The sequence below is a fragment of the Heliangelus exortis genome, chromosome 17 (genome assembly GCF_036169615.1).
Source record: "Heliangelus exortis chromosome 17, bHelExo1.hap1, whole genome shotgun sequence".
Classification (NCBI taxonomy): domain Eukaryota; kingdom Metazoa; phylum Chordata; class Aves; order Apodiformes; family Trochilidae; genus Heliangelus; species Heliangelus exortis.
In genome coordinates this window covers 8,138,242-8,161,579 of record NC_092438.1, presented here as the reverse complement: position 1 = coordinate 8,161,579, position 23,338 = coordinate 8,138,242, and the positions used below count along the sequence as shown (strand labels likewise).

General features: G+C 49.3%; 1 protein-coding gene and 1 long non-coding RNA gene across 3 annotated transcripts in view; one reads left to right on the top strand and one right to left on the bottom strand.

Moving 5' to 3' along the window:
• ELFN1 (extracellular leucine rich repeat and fibronectin type III domain containing 1) overlaps positions 1-23,338 on the bottom strand; it is a 100,192-nt gene that overhangs the window by 16,175 nt on the left and 60,679 nt on the right. The gene's annotated exons all lie outside the window — the stretch shown is intronic.
• On the top strand, positions 1,693-10,546 carry LOC139804284 (uncharacterized). Its single transcript, XR_011729321.1, has 4 exons — positions 1,693-1,808; positions 6,178-6,333; positions 9,086-9,290; positions 10,510-10,546. It is a non-coding gene; the product is annotated as an uncharacterized lncRNA (long non-coding RNA).

Here is a 23,338-nt window from a genome sequence, read left to right as displayed (position 1 = left end):
GTCTTGGTGGGGGAGAGAAGTGACTGTGAAGGCAAATGTTTGTGGCTGATAAAATGCTGATAGGATGGAGAAGGAGGAGGGACAGCTATGAGCAGGGCATGTGCTGAAACACAAATCTCTCTGCTCTATACCATGCCTGTATTTTATCAGTCCTCAGCTCCTCTTTGGGCTGGGAAAATGTGTGTCCAGCACTGGAGCAGAAGGAGATGGGGCTAACACTGCTCTCCTTATGCTTCCCCCATAAATCAGAATCCAGCATGGCTATGTCTCTGTGCACACAGACATCTCTGTCCAAGCAATTCCTCCTGGTCCGTGCAGTGAATTAGGGGTGAGGGCACCCATAAGAGATTTTGTGCAGGTGCTCTGAGGAGAAGCAAAATCTCCAAGAAGCCAGCAGGAAACCTGGTCCTTGCAATTGATCCTCTACTTCTGCCCTCATCCTCCTGGGTATCTGCCTGCTGCCACAAGCAGGGCCCTCCCAGCAATCTGCCAGCTCAGGCAGAGGATTCCTGCCTGCTAAGCTCCTCAGAGACATTTGTCACCCACTCTTCTCCCACTTGCATGCTGCAAAAAATGCCTCGGTGCCCCAGCACGGCAGCTGGGAGCACCCATTAGGGGAAATCACTGTTCTTGTTAAATGATGGGGGGACTGTTTCATGTCAGCCCTGGGATGGGATGGCTCCATGGTATTAACTCACCCACTCACATTGATGTTAATGAAATAAAGAAATATGACGGTTCCAGACTTTTAAACTTCTTATAGCTTGATTTGCATAATGGCCACTGCTACCCTGAACAGGAACTGATCTGTCGAAAAATATTGTTCCAGTCCTCTATCATTCAGCTCAATGGAAAGCACAGATTGGCCCAGGGGGGCTGGTTTTTGCTGATGGAGTGGAGTTTGCCTAGCGCCGAACATAAAAAGCTAAAATTAGGATGCAATCCAATATTGTAAAAAAGAAATTGGTTAAAAGTTATATAGATCAATAACTGTTAACATGACTCTATTTTTCAGGCAGACCATGTTTACTGCTTCTGGTGATGTGGAGGCTTCTTCTCACTAGCTGAAGCAACTCCATGGTTCCCCCTCAGAGGATCCTGCAACTGCCAGTTGAGTCTCTGCTGTCCTGAACAACCCTCTGAGCTTACTACACTGCCTGGAGTTTGTTGTGGAAGTTTTTCCTCTCTCCCCAGGACTATGAAAGGGCAGGCCTCCACCCAACACTCCCAGGTGGGTGTCTGTCCCATCTCCACCTTCCTGCACAACCCTTGGCAGGAGGCTGGGAGCCCAGGAGTGATGCTGGTGCTCACCTTCATACCACTGCTCCTTGATGCTCTGGGGCAACCCTTCTTGATGCCCCAAATCTGTTACTCCTTGGTTACCTAGACCTTTGCTCCTCCGTGTCCTCAATCTCTGCTCCTTCATTACCTACACCCTGGTTCCTTGCAAATCCACAGCCCTGCTCCTCCATGCCCTACATCTCTGCTTCTCCACATCCTGGTTCTCTGCTCCTTGATTACCTGTATCTTTTCTCCTCCATGCCCTAGATTGCTGCTCTTTGATGACCCAGATCACTGCTCCTTGATTACCTACAATTCTGCTCCTCAGTGCCCTAGAACACTGCTCCTTTATTATCAACACCTCTGCTCTATGATGCCCTCAATTTCTACTCCTCAGTGCCCTATATCTCACCAGCTGCAAAGACCATTTCTCTCCCAGCAGACAATTCCTTTGAGAGCAACTGGTGCTGCCCTGTGAGCAGCAAGCCCTTGGCCTTGGCATGTGCCTGTCCCACCTGTAAAGTGAGGTAAGTGTCCCCTCCTCTGCTCTATGTGTATTTAAACTGTGGTGGCCACGTGGCAAGGACTGTCTCCTTTCCTCAGTGTGTATTTAGGGCGTGCAGACCCCAACACCCACCCCAACACTGATGGGGAGAGGGGAGTGGGAGGGAGTAGGGGACCAGCTGAGCATAATGAGCCAGTGTGACAGTGGCTCTTCTGCCCCTGGTGGCCTTGGGCTTGCCCCCGATAGCTCATTACAGCCTGCCTTTGATCACCTGCCTCTCCCCCCTCTCTCTGTACTTGGAAATTCTGGAGTGCTTTCCTGACCAATATCATCAAAAAGGACATTTTTATTTCCAAAATATACAATGTAATTAGAGCTGCAAAGGGAGAAAGCAGCCAGTCCATAAAAATGCCCACTCTGCAACAGACTCTGGCCTCACTCAGCAGGAATCGGGCACAACAGACTTCTGGTTTTTAGTGGGAACAGGGTGCTTTTCCAAATACTGGAAATACCTCTCAGGTCCTAGCCAAAAAGGGGTTCTTCCACTGCATGGGGAGGACTTGGTGTCCAAGCCCCCTGGGAAACACCAAGTCTACAAACAAACAGCAGCAGTTCCCCAGAAAAACCTCCACAAATTATACGGGGTCATGAGCCAAACAGAAGGTACCAGTGTCACATCACGAGGCAGGTGGTGCCCTGGGACCTACAAGAGCCATGAAATCATCTTTCTTGTCCATTCAGGGCTGGTGATGTCTACACTAGAGCAGAGCCTGGTATTGGCAGCTTGTATCAAAAAGGAGGTGGTGCTGCTGCAGGCAGCAGAGAGGAAACAGAATGATCAGAGGTCTACAAGACATGACCTACAAAGAAAGATTGAAAGAACTGGGTTATTTAGCCTAAAAGAGATGATGGAAGAAGAGATGTGATAACAGTCTTCAAGTGCTTAAAAGGCTGCTGCCAAGGGGAAGAGAATAATCTGTTCTTTATGTCCAGGGTGGACAGGACAAGAAATAATCGGCTTAAATTATAGCAGTAGAAATCAGGTTAGACATCAGGAGAAAAATGTCTTGTGGAGTATGGCAGTGGGTTACACTTGGGAGGTGGAAGGGCTCTGTCCCTACAAATATCCAAACACCATTTGGGAACAGGTTGTCAAAAATCCATGGGGAGAGGGGATGTGCTGGGGCAGGACTGCACCCTCAGACTCCCCGTGGTGCCTTCAGTCTCAGGTCTGATGCTTCTGGATTGTCCAAAGTGAGATCATCCCACACCAAATCCTACAGCTGGCTGGATGAATCCCAGACATTTCAACCTGTGAGAACTTCCACGATAGCAAGATTTGATTTTGTGGCAGATTGGGGACACAAGTCAACATTTTGGGTTATTTTTCTTAGAGTAGAAATACTTCAAAATGGTTTTCGTTTTGATTTTTTCCCTTCCCATCTTTTTCAGCCACTCTGCTGCAACACAAAGCAGAGCATCCCTGCCACACCACAGAGGCAAGCTGCAATGGCAGCAGCCAATTTAAACCTGTTTGATAATGTCCTTGCTGAACACATCAATGAAATCAATCTCTCCCCTCCAAACAATTAGGTAGAGTTGAATCACCACTTTCTGACTGAATAGACTTGCCTCGAGATGTTTTTCAGTCAGCTCAGAGGATTGTTGCTACCAGGAAGGTAAAAAAAAAAAGGGGGGGGTGGAAAAATTGTTCCTTCCATCCTCAGTGTGCACACTGTGGGCAGCAGCTGGTGTGACAGTGGCCAGCATGGGGGATCCACCAAGGTGTCCACCAGCAGCTCCATCCACCCAGCAGCACCTCCAGCACACTGCTGAGCCTGCACCTTTGGGCTACAGATTAAGAGGTTCTATGTTCTTGAGAAAAATTATTATTAACCCTGGACTCCAAGAGCAATCAGTTATTTTAAAGCCTGTCTCCTAATTCATCTTTTATTTACCCATAAAATCTTGGCCAGGGTTCCTGCGAGTTGCAGTCTTATGGAAAGGCCAAGTTTTAAATGCAGCTGACTCAGCAGAATTTAGTTTGATAGAAGCAGTGCCTGGGTGAGTTTATACCACTCCCTGGCAGGGCTGAAAACAGAGAAGAGTAGACAGGAGTCCACAAGCTCCCTGCTGTGTATCCCATAGTCTGTTGACTTCAAGTTGAATACTGCTGAAATGATAATCAAACAAACCTCAAAACAAACCAACCAATTAAAAAAAAAAACCCAAACCAACCTCCCCCTAAAAAAAAGGAGAGGGAAAAAAAAAAGAGAAAACTCTTTAAGCTATTAATTTTCAGCCTCACTGCCAAGCATCAGTCTCAAGGATGTGACTGGGGATGCAACTAATACTTAGCTTACTAAAATATTACTCTGATTCCCTCCAGGATGCTCTGGGATGGGCAATCCATGCCCAGGGGAAGATGGTCCTAGCTCCCTCCCACACCATAGCAGGGACATGCCTATGGTGCCAAGCCTGATTCTGCCTTTTTTCCCCCTACATTTCTATTCCCTTAGTTGTGCCCGTGGCACAGCCGGGCTTCTGGACATGGTGGCAGCACATCTTGCTTGTTTGTGTTCAGGGGATGGTGCTGTTTTAGGAGCTCTTCTGTGGGAGATGAGTCTGTCCTCCACAGCACTAGAGCCTGGCCTTCATCCTCAGGCTCTCCTCATCAAAGACCTGGAAGGAGGAGATGGGTCCCAGAGGATGGCCAAGCTGCCACGTCAATTGCAGCAGGATCACGTCCCAGGTGGGCCAAGATTCCTTTACTTCAAGGAAAAGTTCATTTTAGGCTCAAGAGAAAGACAGAAGAGAGCTGAAAGTCAACCTTCTTCTTATGCTTTGGAGAGGATCTGCTTCTGATGTCCTCACTCACTGTTCTGAGGCATTTGAGTGGCACCCAGGCTATGAATGATGGCCAAGGCTTTTTATATTGACAGCTCATTCTGTGCACAAGCAAAGCCCAAAATAGAGAGCTGCTTAGCAAGAGCAGGCTCATAGCTAAATACACAGCAAAAACCTGATGGGAACACCAGGATTTCCCAACTCCAGCTCCATTCAGAAAGCCAAGAATTCAGAAATGAGTCAATTTAGGTCCAATGGCCATAACAAACATGCCAACAGAGATGCCCAGAAGAAATAATACTATAAAGTGGCAAGGTAGAAGCTGAAACAAGAGCTGGTCATCCACAATCCAGCAGTATCAAAGACCAGTACTCCAGCTCATATATTATTTCCACCTTAAAGTATGAATGAAAATGCTTGAAATTTGACAGCAATCCCAACATATGTGTCACTGCTGATGTGAGCCAGTGCTGGACAGTGGGGTGGAATGCTATTATGACAGCAAATGGTGAGCACCATCAGGACATTCAACCCTCTTCAGTTCCAAAGTCCTCTGGAAAAAGGCAGTGAGCATCTGCTGGGACATGCATCAGTGATGATGCTCAATGACCTACTGAAGCTGGGGGACAGCCCCAAACCTGCACTTTGGGTACCCTGCACCCAGGCTGGAGGTGGGGAGCAACTTGCACTGGGCAGCAATTTGGGGCTGGCTCCAGCACAAGCTGAAACCTGGAGCCCCTTGGGTTTGTGCTTTGAGGGACAACACGCAGGACCCTGCCATCTTCTTCTCCATGCCTGTGTTTCATCTCCAGTCTGGTGCAAGTATAAAACCACAAGACAATCTGCCAGCTCTTCTCTTTCCCTTGTGATCTTGGAAGGAAGATGGGAAATGTCCTGAAGGTCACCAGTAAGTCATGCCTGGTGCCACCTGCTTGCATGAGCACCCGATCACCACCTTCGTCACTGTTTCTGGGGGGTTCTCTGCCACTGTGCTCATCCCCATGAGAATCAGCTCCATGGTGTCTTCTCCTGACCACTTGATTTCCCAGGGAGTGATTTGTGTGAGGAGATAATTTTCCTCCAGGGTAACATCCTGCCTTCCCCTGCTCAAAGTGATGGGGCTGTCCTGGGGCTCTGATATCCTTCCCAGGGGGACAACACTGGGTACAGGGGTCGGTTTGCTCACCCCAGGGTGGCTGCAGGGAGAGAAGCAGTGAGTCTTCAGCAAGGAATCTCTTTTTCTTTTATTTTTTTTCCCCTTTTTTCACAGGGGAAAATGGGGTGAGTTGAACCCTGTGGGCCCCTGAGTGCTGCACAGCATTATTCGTGTAGCAGCTAACGGAGCACACTCAATCCATAAAGATTTTAAGTCAGGGGTTTGATGTTAATTATGGACCAAAACATTTAATAGCCCGTTACACTTCCACAAGGCATTTTTTTAATTAAAAAATGATATATTGCACAAAAAGGGGAAGAAAAAAAAAAAAAAAAAAAGAAAAAAAAAAAAAAAGGGAGAGGAATAATTCAAGATTGTTTTATTCCAGAACGACCTGAGGCAGGGAAAGCAGAGAGGAGTCAGTGTGTTTGGGAATGTGATGGCAAAGCTGTGTGTTCAGAGTGTGAGAATCCAGGCAGGAAACAGCCTCATCCCACCTGGAGAAGGTGCCCAGGGAAGTGGAGAAGAGCCTGGCCAGAGGCAGGTAGGTGGACATCCAGGTCAAGCTTTTGGCCACCACGTTGGCTGACCCTTAGCTGTTGAATCATTTGCTTGTGCTGCTGAAGACTTTTGTTTCAAGTCCTACCTTCTGAATCTCTGTCCATTGTCTCTCAGGAAAAAAAGGCTAAATCCCTAGGGAGGAAATCCATCCATTTGGAATAGGTCAGGGATGAAGAAAATCTGACATGTCTTGCTCTGACGCTGCTGTTTTCCATGGAATATTTAAAGTTGCATTTGATCAGGCACTGGCCTGAGATGCTTTCAAATAGTGCAAAAGGAAAGCTCTTCAGCAGAGCAAAGCCATAATTTCCCCTGCCTTGGCTTGTGCCCATCAGCCAGTGGTCTACTGGGCAAGGGGGCAGCAAGAGAGAGCCCAGGGGCAGCAGCTCGGGGTGGGAGGTTGTTATTTAGTTAACTCAAGACAGAAGAAAACCAGGAAAAAAAGGAAATGTGGCCTGGAACTGCCCAGGAAAAGTTACAGTGGCTGCTTACAATTGGTAGTTTGACCCCCCAAGCCCCCAGTCCTGGATGAACTTGTCCAAGTCCTCCTGCATCTCCAGCTCTGTGCCTTCCTGTTGTTCACTTCCCCCAACTCTACAATGGGAATAATATTATTCCCTCCTCTCAGGGTTTTGAGATGCTCAGTTACTATGGTGATGGGGCCATAAAAGTACCGAAGATAGCAAGAACAATAATAATATCAGACATGGTAGGAGCCAAATAATTGCATTTAGGGCACGCACACAACACAGAAGGGGAACCACCTCCGTGCACCACAGCTTTCAAACCCTGAAGACAAAACTTTTGTTATGCCATTGGGCTCACAGCCTACTTAAAGGGCTAATTTCCAATTCCTGTAACGTCCACCAAAATGTGAGACGTGGCCACCAATGGCTCCAGCTCCAGGCCTGGCTTTACCTCTCCCAAATACCAGCCAGGAAGAGGTGGGGGGAGGCAGCAGGACCTCACCAATACAGAAATTAAATGTTCCTCATACCAGTGCCATTACACAAATTCCCCACAGATGTTTGGTTGCTGCATTGTTTGACCATCTGAGCATTTTGCTGCCCAGAGTGTGCCCAGCACAATCCTGCTGACAGCTTCCTCCTTTGTCACTGCCCAGCCTAGTGCTTGCCTCGTTATTTTTTTTTTCTTTTTAATTTATGGGGTTTTAATTGAAAAAAATGGATAACATCTGTGGCTGTTTAATAACACCTGTGTGTGACAAGGCTGCTTTTCAGCAGTGATTGTCACAGTGTTCTCATCTGGGCAATGCTGAGTGGGTGCTGTTTGGACTCCTCTGAATTGCTCAGGGTAGAATGATCCTTGGAGGGCAAGTAATGAACAGGTGATGCAAAACAAGATGCCATGAAAAAAAAAAAAAAAAAAAAAAGAGTTTGTAATGCCTCTTCAGAGAAAGCTGCTGCATGAGGCACTGGGAGCTGCTGTGGCACTGGCATGGCAAGCCTGACAGTCAGGGACCTTGCCACAGAGGATGCAGAAGGCAGCAGACACCCCTGGATGGCTGAAAATCCAGAGTCCTCCTCTATCATGAGGCCTGGAGCCTCAGCACCCCTCAGATGGTTTCTGCCATGCGTAAGAGGATTCATAAGCTCACTGCTGGTGTTGCCACCCAAATCCTCCTGGTTTTGATAGCCTTGAGTGTTGAGGCAGATCCTACCTAAAGCTGCCACCTTGCAGCACCTCTCAGGGCTTGCTGCACAGATGCTGGCTTTATAACATTTTTGGCTTTTCAGAAAGCACAAGGCAGTCTGGGAGGCTCACAGGTACCACTTATATTTATACATTCTCATGACAAAGCTGCTGGTAGCACGAGCAAGTGAGGAGCAGGAGGGTCACAGCTCTGGCTGTGCCCAGACTGAGGATTTTCTCTTGCAGGAGCCTCCCTGCACAAAGCTGAGGAGGTTTTAATCCACTCTTCACAGCTCTGGGAAGCTCAGGCTGCCCTGAAATCCCTCCCCCCCCTGTGACTTGGTCAATAAATAAAATCCTGTTCCCTGCTGAGCTCAGTAGTAGAAACAGGGCTGCTGGACTTCACCAGGGCTGGTGGGGAGAAAGCAGGGGCTGGAGGGAGTAAGGGAACAGTGGTGCAAATATTTCCCTGTCCATCCCTTTATAGCTTGGTAAGGTCCACATGTATTTGGGGTATTTGAGCAGATTCCCCCCCTTTCAACATCCCCCATGCAGTTCCTGCTGCTGTCCCACCCCCTCCCTTGCTCAGGCATTCGGGCTATGAATTTCCCCTCTTCTCTCAGAGTACATTAAAAAATCAATGTAATTACACAGCAAACATTAATTATGATTTTAAAAAAATGCAATTGAGAGGGATTGATCTGGAGGAAGGCTGCAGCGAGCCACCAAATTATCCAAAACACATCAGTGGGCTTGGGGCCATGTGGCTGCAAAGCATCCTTGAAGACACCTGGCTTGACAGTCTTAGCCTCTGCTTTGTTTTATTGGCTTTTCCAGCTTGGGGTGTAAGGCAAAGAGAAGACTGAAAGAATTTAATGTGTGTGCAGATATATCTAGGTGCCCATGCTCATGACAACCAGATCCTAAAGGTTTCAGCATGGTCAGGCATGGAGCCATTGCAGCCACATTGGAGAGATGTGTGGTACAGACACTCCTCTATCCTGTAAGATACAGGAACAATTCAGCTTGCAATTTGCTCACTGCAAAGTCACGCTCATCTCCTTCTTCTTCTCCAATCTTAGACCCCAATAGGCACTTCAGGTACCCCAACAATGGACAGAAATGAAATTGTGGTCTGACAGCAGAAGAAACCCAGAGCAGAAGTGTGGCTGGGAGCAACTTGCCAAGGGATATGAAGGACACAGCTGGCAGGACCCTGAGTGGGATGAATTGGGCACCCAGGCACCATAAACCCTGCAAGGACCCTGGGTGGTTGGCCATGATTTGGTAAGGCTGGAAAGGGTTCATGAGAAAGAAGAAGAGTTGTTTGCCTCATCCTGCTTACTCCAAGGACATGGCTAATCCTACTTGGGGTGCTGATGAAAGCTCATCCAGGGGGTGGGAGTGAGTGGGACTTGTATGGAGGTGACCTCCATGCAGATGCTTCCTCAGATGGTTGCTGAAGCCTTCCAGGGGACCAGGCTCCCACACACCCTTTACAGCCTCACTGGCTCTCAGCTAACTTTCCTCCTGGGAAGATTTCCTGAGCACCTAGCCCAAAGCCTCCTGCCTGCAATTTAAGCCTATTACAGCTTCTCTAACCCTTGATCAATTGATAACTGTCATTTTTATAGCTGCCTTTTCCCCACTAGATCAATGTTACCCACCCCACTGCCTTCAGTCATCTCTGTCCTGGAGGACAAACTCACCTCCTTCAGTCCATCTTCCCAGGGCACGTTTTCCAAACTCTCTGAACTCTTTCAATTTGTCTGACTCTCTCAGTTGTGATACCCAAACCTGGAGATATAAGTCTCCAGCTGACACCTCACTAGCACTAAATAGAGCCAAATAAATTACCTTGCTGTCTTCCATCTGAAACCGTTAATACAGCTGTGGGCAAAATGTGCCTTTTCTTTCCCTTCCTAAAGCACCAGGTTATTGTCTGCTGCTCAGTTTGAGGGCTACTCCACTGCTGGAGCCTCAGCTGCTCTCCTGCTGGCTTACCTGCTCTTCCACATCTTATGTGTGCAATTTTGATATCGCCTTCCTAAGTGAAACACTTTGCACTCGACTTTATTGTGTTTCAGTGTATTGATTTTGGGCCATTTCTCCAATTTATCAAGATCATTTTGCACTGAGGAATCTTGCAGCAGCTTGTCTTATATCTGCTCTATTGACAAAAGGTCTTTAGTCCTCAGGGCTAAAGTCCTTGCATTAGTCCTTAAAATAGTCAGAAAGAATCACATGGGAGGCCTGGGGACAGTGGAGGGTGGAGGTGACAGCCCAGCTCACATGGAAATGGCCCCATGCTGCCACCTCAGCCAGGTGAGGCACAGAAGAAACAGGAGATGGAAGAAGATGGAAATGCCAATAGGTCCCCAAGGGTGAGAGCAGGGATACCCACTGAGAGATGCTGGGACCCTGCTTCAGCCCGGGGACAGCCCTGGAGCTGGGAGGATGGAGGAGGGATGAGCACTGGGAATAAATGCTCCTTCTTTCTTTCCAGATCAGCATGTGATGAGCTGCCCTGTTTCCTCCTGAGGTGTGAAAGCCCTGCAGCATTGGGCATTAATGGCATCATTTGGGGACAGCAAAAACTGGACTAAGATGGAGAGAGAAATCCACCCTAGTGTGCATGAACCAGGTCAGATGATTTTATTGTTACTTTTATTATTGTTGCCCAGAGGTTGGTTGGAGGGCTCCACTGTTTAAGGCAGAGCAAGAGGCTTGATGAGCCACTGCTTGTCCCAGGGTGGAAGGAGCAGCTCCCAACCCCTCTCCTTGGCCACAGTGAGGATGCACAAGGATTTGAGGGAGCATTACAGACCTGCAACAGCACCCACCTTCCCATCACTCTTTCCTCCCTCTGCTTCTCCCATCAGCTTGCCAGCAGCATCTTCCCCTTACCTCCTCCTCCTCCTGCCCCCTCGGGTGGGCTGAACTCCAGGTACTGGGAGGAATTTCCTAGAAAACTTCGCAAAAAAAGCACCTCCTGCTGAGCAGCCTCCTGGTAAATTCCTGTTCTTCCGCGGGGGGCAGGCGAAACGATTGAGCTGGGGCTGCAGGCACAGCGGGAGGGATGGGGAAAGCACCGGGAGAGATGCAAACAAACCTGGGGAAGGGGCACGGCAGAGGCGGGATGGAGGGGCTGGAACAGCTTGGGAAATGGCAGCGAAAATGGTTGCCTTGGGAAAAGGCTGGCAAGGCTCAACTGGAAAAGGGACAGCAAGAAACGGGAGAGCTCCTCCGGGTGTGGAGGACACAGAGGGAGAAGAGGAGCGAGGTTGAGATGAAGCCCCATCAGCCACAGGAGCTCCTCCTGGCCCTTGACATGGCAATGATGCAGACACAGACGTATGGTAAGTCCTGCTCTGCACACACTTTAAAATCTAAGTAGCTTATGAATAAGTAATAATCCCTTATTCCCAGTGCCACAATCTATATTTAATTAAGAAAACAACTAAACGATTGGAGTAAAAGGGGCTGTGTAGGGAAATGGAGAGGGAAACACTCAGATAAACTGCAGTAAGAAAAGGAACAAATGATAGCCTCAGCTTGGCCACAAACTCAAAGCAACATGGCCTGCAGGAGACCCATCTACAGCAAAATCTGCCACAAGCAGCTTCTTGGGTCATCAGGTGAGCTGAAGGTTGTCCAACAGGGACTGGGTCATTTACACACAACTGTGACTATTTTCCCTCTCATTCAGCCCTGATGGTGATGCTGGAAAGCAATGAACCAATGTGCCAAAGCAGCCTATGGGAGCATCCAGCAGCACCCAAAGCTGTGCCTTCAGTGCTGCTACAACAAGCTGTTTGGTGCCTGCATCTCATGACATTTCCAAGCTAAAGAATCCTTGGCAAGGATTCTCCAAATGACTTGCACTGGCACAGGAAAACAAGCCCTGCTAGCCAACTAGCACTCAGGGCTGCAATGCCAGAGGAATCCATGCTGGTAGTCCTGAAGGGGCCAGGCCAGGCCAATGCCCAAAGAGTTTAGAAATGTTCATATTATATGTGCAAGAATTTGTCAGCCCAGGCCAAAGCCCATAGCAGTGCTCTGCTGGATCCCTTCATGCACACCTGGGACCACTGTCCTCACTGGCACCTCAGCACCCATGGGCATTACCTACTTTTGTTGTCTGTGCCAACTTGGAGGCAGTGCCAGGGCAAAGCCTGGAGTTTGGCTTTTCTCCTGGTCTCCATGATGAGAGCCCTGCAGATAGGGCTGATGACAGCTCTGACCAACCTCCACTTCGGACAAGGGAGAACAGGACAGAGAGCAGAGTAGGTGTAGATACTCCAAGTACTCTGCACTGGTGTCCAGAGCCCTTCCAGCACTGAAAGAAGTCCCAGCTACAGCCCCAGACCCTTCCCACCTGATATCTTCCATGGTTTTCCCAAAGCATTTATGCAATCTCACTCCATTAAATATGGTTTGCTTATCTCTTCACTCAGGGGGGCTGCAGGTGACAGATCCCTCTCTGCTTCCTTGGACTCTCAAGCACATTTTAATAGCTGGGTTAAAGAAAACAAACAAATCTCAGTCCACATACTATACATTATAAATAGACCGTCTGGTTTCCCAATTGAGAAACAACAATAATCACTGCTAAGAGCCTGCTGAACAAAAGCAGCCTTATTACCACTGGGACAGATTCATTCTTACCAAAAGAACACAAGTTTTTTTTTTTTTTTTTCAAGCTGCTCTTGAGCTCCTGAAGTTGCTTAGGTCCTGCTGCTTCTCCTACAGTTTATTATGCCAATAATAAGGTCCAGAGGCAGTCAATGAATGTTTTGAGAGGCCTGGAAGTAGAGGGATGGGATCCCCAAAACTGCCTGTCCTCCACTCCTTGACCAGAACAAGTGACTGGAGCAGGGTGCTGGGTCAGCAGATGTTGCCATGTGGAGCAGGGTGCATCTCAACACCTTGAATGCATGATGAAGGATGAAGAGCAGTGCTACCAGGCATCAGGGCTGGGAGAGAGAACAGTAGCTGAGCATGGGAGAGGGACAAGCATCACCTCTGCAGGGTGTTGCCCCTGAGGCAGGTTGCACTTAGAGTGGTGGGCTGAGATTTATGCCTTGCAGAAACATCATCTTGAGCCCCACAAGGAGCCCAAGGACTTTCCAGAGCAGACAAAATTCTCATTGATCACAGATATGGGAAAGGAAAAATAAAGCAGCCCCATAACAAGGTCCTGAGATCTTTCTTTCCTCACTTCCCAGGCCACAGTCCAGTGGGATCACCAGAAGACAAGCACTGGCTTCTAAACCTCATCTGGCCCATCCTTTGGGAAGAGCACAGAACCCAGCACTGGGCTGCCAAGGTGGCTGATCACCCAGAGCCAGGCACAGGGCTTGAGCAGGTAGGAGACTGGAGTTGGTAGAGCTAACACTATTTTATCTGGGTTTCAGCCCCTGAATCGGAGGGCTGGACAGTGTTGGCCACGATGGATCTGGAGCTGGCAGCTGACTGCCTGCAGAAAAAACTCACACTGGCTGGGTCCTTGTCTGGGCACGGTTTCAGGCAGGGCTGCCAGCCAGGTCACACTGTTGGCCTGTCCTGTGTTATGATCAGAACAAGTGACATGGAACTGACAGCATCCCACAGCCCTGGCCACACCAGCAATTACCCTGAGCACAGTGCTGGAGCAGCCAGGCCCTTGGAGATGGGGCTTAAGAGGGTCTTTTTCTGCCAGAGTCTAATGTGGGCTCTGGGACAGGGTGGACTGGTAAGGTTGACCTACCAAGTGATGCTGACTGCTCCATGTTAGAAGTTCTCTGAGTGCAGCACTCAGGTTCAAATGTTATGTAGAGATAAGAAAGGTGCAGCCTTGGAGTTGGAGGAGAAAGGAAAGGAACAAAAACAATTTATTAATGAATATATTATGTAGCCATGTCATGTCTCTTGCCTGCTGGCATGGATTAATATCCATAAATCAAAGAGAAAGGGACTGTTTTTAATGCTGGAGATGGAGGCTGGTCCTCAGAAAATTGCTAAGGGGGCATTAATGAGGAGAGACATCTGGGAATGGCTCCAGGTGCATTGGCTGCATGCATGAGGAACCTTGTCAGCTAAAATTGATCCCTGTGCTGTGGACACACGTGGGGACAAAAGTATGGGGGACCACAGGTCCCCATGTCAAGCTCAGGAGCAAGATGGAAGGGCCCTTTGTTCTCTGCTCCACAGGGCAGCTCCTCACCTTCCTTTCTGCAGGGAATTGCACACCAGGAAAGCTGGCCCCAGCTTTTGCAAGAAGGTCCCCATGGACTCAGTGACAGCCCTAAGTGGGCCCCTTCAAATGTGAAGGACAGAGTTCTGATGTTACATGGACACAGAGGCTCAAACCACGGAGCAGCTCTCCCCCAAGGGCAGCTCCTGGGGACCCGGGCAGGAGGCAATGGCCCCACTGAACAGGCACAAACCCCAAGGCATTAATCAGGGTCCAGGATTCCAGAGGGACATTAAACCCACTGCAGATGACACAGCACAACCTTTCCTATCCCAGGAGGGCTCTGCATGGAGGGAGCTGCTGTTGGGAAAGGGGAATCACTTCTGCTGTCAGTATTTTCTGCTAAGGAGATGGCACCGAGTGCCAGGATTTTGTTAATCGCATTTCATGTGCATTTTAAAAACCCTTGAAATCTTCACTTTTTAAGAACATCACCCTCGCCTTCTCCCATCCTCCCCCCTCCCCATATACACACCCCCCCCCCTGTAATCTGGCATTTGGTGGCCTCTGGTGCCTGCTTCCCCCCCTGCCCTTCCCGGGACCACCTCCTTCCACTCGTACTGACCCACTTTAGCTGTTAGATTTCCAGCCCAGCAGCTCATCCAGGCTGGATTCACAGGGTAAATCTGCAGAGCCAGGGAGCCAGCCTGGGATGAGAGAGCAGGAACAACCTCCAGGAGAGAGAGACCCATATGGGGAGGGGCAAGAAACCTGCTGGGGAGACAACTGGGAGCAAAGGGTGCTAAGAAAGCATGTGCTCATGGTAGGGATGGATTAGAGGAGGAAAGGGAAGAGAAAGGGAGGCAGGGAAGGGTATGGAAGAGAGGAGCAGGAGGGATCCTACCAGCCCACTGTTGGAATGGACCCCATCACAGCATGGCTGCAATTTTCCAGGTTGCACTGCAAGGAAGATGTGTGATCTGAGAGAAAGCTTGGTGCTAGGAGGGAGGGAATCTGCTGCCAGGTGGGTGAGAAGGGACATGGATAGGGCAGGACAGGGAGCAGGGAAGTTCTTAGCTTGGAGGAGGGAAGGGGGAGGCTTGGAGGATCTCGTGGGCTGTAAGGGCTGAGCTGTGCAGAGGAAAAGGAGGGGTGGGGGAGGCTGAGCATCCGGAGATGCCCCAGCATTTCAGGGCTTATCTGAAGTGAACAGCCAGCTCCTTTGAGGTTCCTCAGCTCCAGACAAGAGCAGGAAAAAAAACTGCTGTCCTGGGGTCCCGGTGGAGGGATGGAAACCCCAAGCAGGAGATCTGGAGGGATGCTACAAGCAAACCCATGTGGAGACACGAGCAAGCTGTGCTGGGGCCAAGCTCACAGGCAGACGGGCTGAGCCCTTGGAGGGCAGGGAATTGCTGTCTGTCTGTGTCTCTCTTCTGTTTTCCCTGATTTTATTGTGTTTTGTCTAATTGAATCACACACACACATGCACACAAAGCCCCAGCTTGTGGTGTAAAATCTGTAAGGAAACAAGCAGCAAATTAATGTTCCAGGAGGAGCAATGCTGGGCAGGCACACGATGCTCAGCACCAGCCACAGGCAGGAGGGAGTGAAGCAGCAGGAGGAAAGGGGGAAAGAGGAGAAACCTGTAGAGAGGAGCAAGAGGGTTTGCCATGGGGAGATGGAGCTCATAAGAAGCAGAACAAGGGAAGGAGGAAAACCTGAGAGGAGAAGGGAGGGGGCAGCATGGTGCTGGTGTTACCTCTAAGGTCACCATGCCCCAACTCCCCCCTCATCCCTGCGCAGAGAAGTTCAGTGCATTGAAAGGAAAGCTCCAACAGCTCTGGGCTGGAGCAACAAGGTTTAAAGCCCCAGGGGCCTTCTCTGCTCCAGAGCTTCCTAAATATGAGCAAAACACCCATCTGGACACAGAACCAGGACCTAATCCACCATCATGACCTTCTCAGCCTCTCTTGGCATGGCAACATGACCCCTCTCTCAGCTCTCGGTTCATCTAGGACCCTGTCTCCCCTTCATCTGGAGTAGCTGCACCTCCACACAAGATGATCATCCTTGGGAACACGTTGGGTACTGAGGGCAAGCAGGGTAAGAGTACCATGTGCTGGGGGATGAGCTCCAGCTCTCTCCAGGCTCATCAAGCCCAAGGAGCAGCACCCATCAAAAGCCCAGATGGGTGGTTCAACCCTCTGCCCAGCCAGAGACAGAGGACTGCAATCTCTTCTTCTGTCACCACAGCAGAGAAGGCAGGGACACCAGAGGGGAAGGAGCCTCTCCAAGACTGGCTGAGCAGAAAGGCAGCTCCCTGGCTTCTCCTCACCTTTCAGCTCATGAGGTGCTGGGAGGTAAAGCAGCACTCACTGATCAACCACTCCATGAGATGAGATCCTCTTCAGTGCTGGAGGAGAATGAGGGTAAAGGATGTGAGCAACCTGCCTAGGCTGGCTGTGACAGGCTTCACATGTCTTCAGTCACATCCAGCTATGAAACCACTCTGGAAACCAAGACATTTATTCAAAGGAGCAGCAGCACTGCACACACATCTGCCTGTGTGAAGGAGAACTTCAAAAGGGCTGCCAGTCACCAAGTCCAGCAGTAACCTTTGGCTAATTAGCTGTCTTGGTTTCCTTGCAGTTTGTTTTGGCATTGAAATTCATTTACTGTAATGTCAGAGAGGTTGTGGTAAATATAAAGCTTCCGAGCAATAACTATCCACCCCACTGGGCTTTTGGAACTGATGGCTACAGCTTGGCTTGGGACAAACAGGCTGACAATGCTTTGCTGAGGTTTTTGTGTTGCCCAGGATTTGCTGAGATTGTGCTGGTGGCAGTGACAAAGGCTCCTGGGGCAAAAGAGGTATTTGCATGGAGCAAATGATGAGCACAGAGAAGGGCATGTGCAGAAGTCCTTTCCTGGGGTTAAATCATAAATGAGCAGGAAGGATAAGAAAGCCTGCAGGATGCAAAGCCAAGAGGCAGCTCAGGAAGGAGAGGGGAGGTCGAGGAAAGAAGGTGACTTGAAAGGTTGGAGTGATGCTGAACCTGCAGAGAGGAGCAGTTGGGACCCTGTTCTAAGAATTAATTTAATCTTTGGCTGGAGCTGCTTCCCAGAGAGCCTTCCTGCTACTGGGTGGAGTAGAAGGGAGCCAGGAAAGGTGCTGTTCTCAGCTCTCAATTAAGAAGGAATCTGAAAGCTCCAAACTGTTGGGATGGAAGACACCTGTGGCTATTGAAGTCAGTCACTCTGCTCCCCACCCAGCCTGGGCTTGAAATAAACCTGTGCTTCATGCATCACTGCATGGTGCCACAGTCCCTGTGATGCTTTTTGGAGGGTGGGGACTGTCACCAGCTGGGATCTGACCACCCAAGTGTCCCCAAGCAAAGCCCATGGAGCTGTCATTCCCAGCTGACAACCCCTCCATCCCAGGATCTTCCTGCACTCACCTGACTGAAGAAGGTCTCTACAGTGTTGAGGCTAATCCAAAGCTGAGCACAACCTGAGCTATTCCTTTTTCTCTCCACAGGGGCACACAGCAGCTTGAAGAGCATCTGCCACCCACCCACCACCTCCAGACTTGGCACTGGGCAGAGATGTGAGACCAGGCTGAGCTGCACCATCAGGAAATGCAAAGGGTAAGAAAACAGCTTCATTACCTCTGCTCTGTGATCTCCAGCACAAACTGCTCAATATGTGGCTCCCCCTGGACTGTGCACACAGAGAAGATCAGTGAAAGGAAAGCAGAGAGGAGACTGCTACATTAATGATCAGAAACTACTGATGAGCTCTCTGGGAACCAACAGATGGGTGGCAGGCACCCAGCACCCCAAACACCCTGCTTGGCTGGGTGTCCATCTCTAGGACCACCCTGGTTACCAGAAGGAGAACTTGGTGCCAATTAAAATGTAGGCTCTTTTATCCTTTGAACTCCAGAGAAACACAGCCAATGAATTCAATCTTTGCCTGTTTTTTTTTTTCCCCCCAAATAATATCAGGAGTTGAAGAGATGGAGCAGCACTGCGTGTCAGTGGCAGTGTCACTGTGCTGCTTGAACTGCACCAGTGGAGGCTGCACTGGAGTCAGTAGCCTTGCTGCTTCCCTCCAGATCTTTAATTTTAAGGGTCAAATCATTCTGAACTTTCTCAGAGAAGTTAATAGGAAGTTTACCTTTGCCTCAGCTATGTAAAACCAACAAGAAATTTCCCAAACCAACAAGAAATTTCCCAGCTAACTGTGCTGATAGGCTGTCCCATCTCCCATCCTGAGTATCCCTTCCCATGAGCCAACGTCATGGTACATTTCCATTTTTAAACTCACTGGAGTTTAAAATTAAACATTAAACATTTAAAATTAAAAATTAAACTCACTGGAGTTACAACTAAAGCTTGTACTGCCTGATCAGAACCAAAATCACAGAATCACAGAATGGTTTGGGTTGAAAGAGACCTTAAAGACCATCAAGATCCAACCCTCCTGCATGTTTCAGCTGACTGGCAATAAGACAAGGGGCTTCATTTTGGAGCTGACATCAGCCAGCACCCAAATCTGAGTCTCCCCACTTCTGCTGAGATGCAGGGATTTCTGGACTGAGCTCTCTGCTGGATGATGCACCTGCACAAGACATAGCATGGCACCATTCACCTCCTCACTGTGCAGCCAAATGGGCCCTGGCTGCTCCAGCAAATCTCTTCAGCTAGAACCTGAGCACCTTAACAGCTCTTTGCAGCTCCCTTTGCCCACAACCTCCACCTGGGTTGCTTTAAAAGATAAATACCTGGGTTGCAGCTTCGAAGCATCTTACTGTAAGGCCTGGGAGCAGAGGTAGACAATTCAGTGCCTTAACACTGCACACAGGAACGATGGTGAACAATAAACAGTGAAGGTTTCAAGGAAGGAGTTCTTGCTTTGCTCCAGGCAGCTGAAGAGGGACCTGCAGCACCCAGCCCTCACAGCCATCAGTCTTCTTATTGCCTATCCCCAAACACCTGGGACAGATGTGAAGGATGATGGGAAATCAGAGCCAGGGCAGGATGCAGGGACATTTTAAAGGAGTTGCTACCACTCAAGAAAGGAGGGTCCTGAGCTCATAGGTCATGTATATATTTGTGCATATTCATTATTTATACCCTCCCCATGACAGCTGCTGGCTGCATCTAGAGATTCTCTCCACTGATGCCTCTTTCTGAGTCATGGCTGCATAAAGCTCCTTGACAGACCTGGAGGATGAGGGATGTGGTAAAATCCCAAACAGGAGTATTGCATCAAAGGTACAGTGATTATCAAGGCACAGATAAATAACAGCTTCCCCACAATGTTGGGAGGGGGTGGGGAAATCAAGGGCTGTCAAACCACCCCCCTGGAGATTTCATCCTGGGGGGGGGAGTGGGGGTGGCAGTAGCATGGGGTCCAGACCCAGAGACAGAGTGGGGCTGTGCTGGTGGCTCCAGGGCTGCTTCCAGATGCTCCCCTGGGGTGAGTTGAAGGTCTCTGTCCATGCTGCTGGCAGAAGTATTGGGGAGCTCAGTGAGGAGCTGGTGGGTGGACTTGAGTGGGATTTCTCCTGCATGGAGAGCTCTGACAGTCCTCCACACATGCCTCCCTGCCTAAGTCACTCTTCCTTTGGCTGGCATCAGCAGAAAGCCTCATGCAAGACTCAGGAGATGTTGTGAGCAAATGGTGGGAGATTGCCCCACATATCCCCACGGATGGCCTGGGCTGAGCCTGTGACACTATGGGGTGTAAAATGAAGAGGGATGACTGAGGCAGCACCAGGAACCAATCCTTGCACTGCATCTCCCCTCTCCTGATGATTTGCCTTCTCTCATAACCATCTCCTTTATTTTCCCCAGGACTTTGGCCTGCTCTAAAACAGCCACTATGCCTGCTGACCAAGATGTGGGAAGGATACAGGAATATCCTGATGGATGCAACAGCCAATGGCAGGTACCCTCCATTACAACAAACATTCATATTTACAGCCCTTGAGGCTGGACAGGAGCTTTTCCAGTGGTAAGATGCCAGAGCCTGGGGGATAGCTGCAGGAATCAGTGCCCATGTTCAGCCCTGCCCAGCATCACCAGCCTCCAAAGCCTAGGGACCAGAATAGGGTAAAGACTGCCCCATCCCAATCCCTTTGGCAACAGGTTCAAGGAGCCAGACATCAGGGAGAATCATTACTTCCATAGTGGGTTTGCTAGCAGGGAAATCTGTTCCTTCCAACTCTCTGCAAAAACAGTGACTCCCCCACCATGTCTTCTCTTATATTCTATAAGTGCAAAGCAATTTCCACTGAGTGTAGGGACACCGAAGCACAGAGAAAAGAGAGAATAATATCTTATCTTTCTTTAATCCCCACCATCCCAAAGGATCCTGGTGCCATTTGCTTTACTTTCTATATGTATGCACAGTTAATTAGCATTACCACAGAGCTGCAGGTATTCTCAGACTTAGTAGAGGGAATATCTTGTAATAGGAAGGTAAGCAAATTGTTTCTGCTGGTTCTATTACAGCCAACTTTGATTATCCAGGGTAATGGGATAACAGGGACAAAGCAAAAACATGGAGAACATGAAACCCATGCAAATTAAGCTAGAAAAAGAAGTGAAGCTGTGAGTAATGGAGGAAAGAAAGGTCAGTGCTGGCACTGCCCGAAGCTCCTAAATCCATCCATGATGGCACCTGGGCACAGCAGTTCCAGAGCAAATCTATAGGGTCTGTCCCCATGCAGGGAACAGGGACATCCCCTGCACAGTGAAGCCAAGCTGCAGCAGAGGGAGGTGCCCAGCATTTCAAAGCCTCCATGTGAGGGATTTGTCACTAAAATGAATAAGATTTGGGCACTCAACCCACCTCCTCCCTACATGAACAGGAAGAAGCCCAATTGAAAGGTCAGCATTTTAATGGCTTTTGCTGTGTATATACCAGGATAAATCCTTTCCAAACAGAAATCCAGCACCTGCTTGGTGAGCCACAGCCACTGTTAGAAGAGCATCCTTAGAAGAGGATGCTTTCTTCATTAAACAGGAAGGGATAGGCTAAGAGGAGAGCAGAGCTGTCTCCAACCACATCTCCTTGCAACATGGCCCAAGCTGTGTAAAGGAAACAGCACTTGAGTTGCTCTGTAGTCCCCATCTCAGCAAAAACCAAAATTGTCTCTGCTCTGCCAAGGGGGATTTTCAAATCCTCAGCACCAGCTTCGTGGAGGCAGCTCTGAAAAATCTCTGGTGGTGGGTGGATAAAAAGGGCACCAGTGGAGATGAGACAGAAAGAAGAGAGGGAGGAATCTTAGAGGAAGACAAACCTTCTTAATAGGTTTTATTGATTTAACCCAAAAGAGAGAACAGTAGGGGGAAATTTATGCCATTTAAATGCAAACCAGTAATAAAAATAATCGTTAAAGAGTCATAATCTCAATCTGTTAGCATTTTATATAGAAATGAGCTTAATGGGAAATATTTTTCCATGTAAACTATTTGTGTTTACTTACTACAAATGAGCCTCTTAAATATAATTCAATCATTATCATGCTTTTTTTTTTTAAGGGGCTGTTTTCAGTCCTCAGTTCTTAAAAGTGCCTAGTAACTTCACAGTCCCCACTGGGGCTGACTTGGAGAAGCTGCTGGCCCATCCAAGCTGTGAGCCAGTGCCCACATCCCTATGTTCATTCCTGTTTCCATACTGGAAATACACATGGATTTTGATGGCAGTTAGAATCCATCACTCTTCACCCAAATGGTGCTGAGATCTTGTGACCTGTCAAGGAAGCTCCATTGCTCACTTAGACCTTGGGACCTTTTATTGAGGGAAAGTGACTTCAGAGCATGTTTCCAAAGCTTTCATCTTCCAGAAGAAGTGGGAACCACCTAACAACCTTTCTTAGCTTTCTTTTGTAAAAGAGGAGGAGAATACAACGTGTTCCCTGTGCAGAGATGCTGCAGGATGGGCAGTGAAGATGCCAAGCTCACAGCCCAGGCAGGATGTCCTCCCCTGGCATGGGAGAGGAAACCAGAAGAGGTCTGTCTGAACTTCAAAAGGAGCTTTTCTGGCCAGTGCCTTGTCCCCAAGACCACATCCCCTGCAGGAACACGGTGCTGCCCATGTGCAGGTGCCCAGGGGAGGTCACTGTCCCTGAGACTCCCACGCCACATGCATCTCAGCCACAAAGAAAGAAATAAATACCCTCTTCTGCCTCAGGACACCTTTTAATCTTCTTGATAGATTTTCATACACCAGTCCAGAGCCTCAGCTGGGCCAGGCATGATCTCATTTAGCATCCCATCCACAGGGCTCTGCTAAACCAAGGCTGCTGCTTTATGCCATATGCTGGTAGGCACTGGGGCCACTCTCATTCACAGCACCAGGGGGTTCCCACCACCCTGCAGCATCTCACACCTTTCCCTAGAGGGGAAGACATCCCATGGAGGTGCCACCTGGAGCAGCATCCCTAATGCTGAGAAGCTCACAAGCCCTTTGCAGGATGCTGGTAGCAGGATGCTGGTAGCAGGATGCTGGCAGGTGCTGGAGTCAGACAGCTGCAGGGTTCTTGTGGCAGGGTCAACAGAAACCATGGCAGCTCTTTAAGCAGGTCTGACCCCCTGTCCATGGCCTGTTCAGCCCCAGAGGCATTGCTCAGCCCCAGGTTTCCAAACACTCACCAGACCTCACACTGCGTGGGTAATTCTGGCTCACAAGGGGGTTATTAAAATCCATCCAAAGCTAATGTCAGCCATTTCGGTGTTAATGTCAGTGGCTGAGAGGCACAGCAGGAGCCAGGGGAATAGGACTTTGATTTCTTCACCTTCATTTCTAAGCAGGGTGGGCTTGGTGGGCAGCAGTGCTGGGTGGGAGCGTGCGGTGCCGCATCTCACACCGCAGACGGGTGGGATTTGCAGTTTAATCCCATCAGCCAAACATTTCCCTCTGTTTTTTTCCCTTGACAACATCTCTCTCCCTTGCCAGAGGTTTCAGAAAAGGCAGGTTAGCTGCCAAGATCCCAGCTGGTGGATGGCTGGGAGCTCAGCTCTGACGGGGGGCTGGAAAGGGGCTGAGGGGGATGCTCTGCGCTGGGTTCCATCAGGTCTGGCAGGGTAGGGTCAGGGATGACACCCAGGCACTTCCCATCCAGGTAAGTGGATTCAAACCTCTCCTC